We start from the raw sequence: 4055 nt of genomic DNA on the forward strand, positions 1-4055 counted from the left end.
TCTTTATGGAATAATGAAACGCAGTACTTCCGGGGTTGGAATATTTCGCTGCAGTTCTCCAATCAAGTGATATTTTCTTCTTCTTCATGAAAAAATATTATATTAAAGGTGAAATTTGTTTGACGCGAGTTAAGATTGACAAGACAAACCGGGGACAGGCAGAGGCAGCCGTTGCCACGGTCTATCTAACCGTGATAAACAACAACAGCAAACCTCTGATGTGAAAATATGATTTCTTCTTTTTGAGGAGCCTACTATCAGGAGACAGAGGGTGGTTGTTTTGATGCGTAAACACAAGAAGCGAGAGTGAATATTGTAAGGAATAAGGAATATTTTGGCTGATGTGGGGCAGAGTTTGCCACGTGTTGTCACGTGTTGTCTCTGACTTGCAGTGCATTTAATGTAGACCAGCTGGGAGTTCTCACATGAAATGAGTTTTATGTAACTTGTGCAAGAAGCTCGGAGGATGATGTGCTGCAGGTGTGAAGATGATCCACCCTGCTGAATCAGGCGGGTGTGAGACTGAACACAGGGTGCTTTTCTTTTCTGATACCCAGCTCCAACTTGATTGCAATACTTTGAAAGGAGAAAAAAATGACAGCAGGTGTTTTTGTCCTTTTTATTTAATATACTATCCAGAGGGAAGAAAAACACTGCAGACTATATGTGGTGAAACACTCTCCCGTAGTCTAAGCATGCAAAGAGCACAATGTGAAATATAGAAAACTATATTTTCTGTCGTCATAATGCAGATTTGAGTGTAATGTTTAACTTTTTATTGCAATAAAAATATCTGGGGATAAATGTAAATTTGTCCAAGTCCCGCGACACACCACCCTCTCAGAAAAGACACCAGAAGTCTATATAAAGGAATTTATTTTTTAAATCGTTGAATGTAAATTCCCAAAGCCCTTGAAACCCCTGAAATTCCCTGAAAAAGTGTAGAGGATATGACTTCAGTGTCCCCAACGGTAGCTATGTCCCTGTTTGACTTATAGTTACATGAATTAAATCTGAATCTTTAAAGGGAACACAGCAGGGACTTTGTTGTTGTTTTAAACTGATTCACTATAACTTGTAAATCCATTCCCCAAAAAATGTCCTTAAATGTCCAGAAGGTGTGAAGGATTTAGTGACATCTAGTCCTGAGGTTGCAGATTTCAACCAACTGAAACTTCTCCCTTCTGCCAAATGTGTAGAAGAACGATGGAGGCTGATGTGAAAAGGCAAATGTAGTTTTCTAGAGCCAGTGATGGATTTGTCCATTTTGGGCTACTGTAGTAATGTGGATCTGTAATCTGTGGATCGGACCCCCTCTATATGTAGATATATAAATCTTTATTTTCAGGTGTTTATACAGTCACAACAACATTATTATATTCTGCCCTTAATACATTTGCACTAGACCTTTTAAAGGTGTATTTGCACCAAACGCAAAGCAAATTTTAGCCCACACATCGGCTGGTTTACAACAGCAAACTATTTTGTTTGTGATTTAATTGCAATAAACGGATAAAAAATAAATAATAATAGAAGTTTGTTTTTGATATGTTAGGTCTGTCTGCAAGACGACAAGTAAACTTTTAAAATGCTTGTTTTCTGAATGGAGTTCTGATCGATCGGAGCTATGCTAACACTGTAGCTGCTCCATGAGCACTTAAACTAACATCATCTCAACAAATATAGGGCAGCGACCTTGTTTGAAGTCTGTGGTTTCTCCACTTTACATCACTACTGAAACGGTAGTGATGTAAAGTTTCCATAAGATAGTCAGCAAATAGGTTTAAGCGTGCAAAATGACCGGCGTGGTGCTTTAAACAACAGTGGCGGCGGTCTCTAAGTGGAGTGGACGGTGGAAGGATGTACTTCTGGAGAGGTGGAAAGTCCCGAGTAAGAGCCAAGTGGGACCTCGGGAGAGACACAGCATGCAGTCATGCTCCAATGAACTGGAGGTCACCAGAGGTTAAGTGGGCTGTAAAGTAACAGCAGAAACTTTGGAAATGTATGTACAGGCAGGGCAGATGACAACACTATCTGACAACTCACATGTATCCTAAACTGTCATGTTTGATTTGGATTTTTCTGCTGGTGGGCGATAGTTTTTTGGGGTGTTTTTTTTTTTGCAGCAGGTGCCGCCTAAAACACACAGAGCAGAACAAACTCTGGTTGCTGCTTCTGCAATGAGGCTAGGCGCAGAGTAATCGCTCGCTCCGCCCCCGGGGACTTTTGGGGAGACACTCCAGGAGTTCATTTTACCCCGGGCTACTCGGTCCAGGCCACTGACTGGAGCGCTGCTTCAGTGCCCACAACGCTCTCAGAGGAAGTGACCTCAATACATCCAATAACCCTGCTCGCACAAGCGCGACAGCTGTGGAAGATTGGAAACGTACTGGCTTTCTCATCTTGGATGCAGCTAAAACGGGAGAGTGCATTGTTTTGGTGGTGTAAATGTCAAGGAAGGAATGTTTTCTCATGCAGTTGATACATGACACCTTCAAAGAAAAATAGAGGAAAACGTCAGCTGATAACTGTCACTGAGAAGGTTAAATAACATTTAATCATAATAAATAGAATCACGTATCCTGATCATGAAATTAAACACCAGTATTGTGGTTATACCTGCTGTCATTATCGGCTTTTAACTCATGACCACCTGCTGTTTGGTGCTAGCAGCAAGTTACTGAACACAATGGAGCATTTAGCAGCTGAAAAGACTTTATTTCTGCAGCTTTTTCCCTCCTTATAGAAGCTCACCAGTCAATGAAAAGGTAGCCCCGACCTAAAGCATACCCTGCTTTATCGCCTTTTTGACTCTAAATGGATGATTTACTTCCTAAATGAACATCATGCTGTATTGAAGAAGACTTGAAACTAGATATTGAGGCCATCTCATGTTTGCAATGATTACTGAGATAATACATCAAGTGAGAAAGAAGTCATTTTCTCTTAGACTTCCACGCAATTGGACTTCTTTTTGCAACCAGGGCAATCGCCCCCTGATGGCCAGCAGAGAGAATGCATGTTGGGTGCACTTGTCACTTTTCAGACACGGAGGTTGGCGCCCGGCTTGGGCACCATAGATAAAACAGAAGATATCAGGTTATTCAATCTACATGAAGGCAGATGATCTGCCTACGGCCTCAATCCACAGGCACTAAGCAAATTTTAGATTTGCAGTGTGGTGATTGAACATACTGAGCCACAGGAGCTGATTTGTGCTGATTATACGCAGCCTATGGGACTGTGCGCCACGGCCAGGTGATTGTGTGGGATCCTGCGTTTGGCACTTGTTACTGTTATTTTCCACAGAGATGCTAATTATCAAGCATGCGCCGGAGGCCTGATTAAATGTCACACAGCTCCCTCGGTTTTGGCCCTCTCACTGTGAATAAACCTTTCTCCCCCACAGGCTGAGGGAGCCTGGAGTCTGCAGCGGTGCTCTGATCAACCTGAGCTCCACGGAGCCACAGCTCCCCCTGCAGGTCACATCACAAAAGACAACAACAATCAGGTCAGTTGGCAAACCGGTGTTTGAGCCTTCATGCCCATTTGTTTTGGATGGTAGTTTCTCTGAACTGTTAAGCCATGTTTTTGGGCATCGGTAGTTGAAGTGTTTCATTCATTTCAAAATACACTCTATGTTTTGTCCAAGCTATCATATGGCCGTTGCCTCTATTTCTCCTGTTTCTCTTATAATGTTACAATCATCAAAAGTCATTAAATAGCAATCTTGGGAAATAGAAAACTGTGTGATATTAATGTTGAGAAAGGAAAAAGAAGACTCATGTGGTGTATTGACCTCAAATCAGGCCTCTTAATCATGAGAAAGCTGTCAGTAATGTCAAACTGTCACATTGGCTTGAAACCAACTGCAGAGTATGAACATAATTTATGTACATCTCGCACTGAAAAATATACGTGTATTTCTACTGGTGGCTGTAGCTTTACTGTGAAAGTAGAATTTTAATACTGGCTGGGATCCTATGTGACACTTTACAGTTGTTTGAATGTCATTTGGCATCTTTTAAAAGCAAAATCACAGAACTTAACTTGGG

This window comes from Eutrigla gurnardus (assembly GCF_963514095.1).
Source record: "Eutrigla gurnardus genome assembly, chromosome: 11".
Lineage (NCBI taxonomy): Eukaryota > Metazoa > Chordata > Actinopteri > Perciformes > Triglidae > Eutrigla > Eutrigla gurnardus.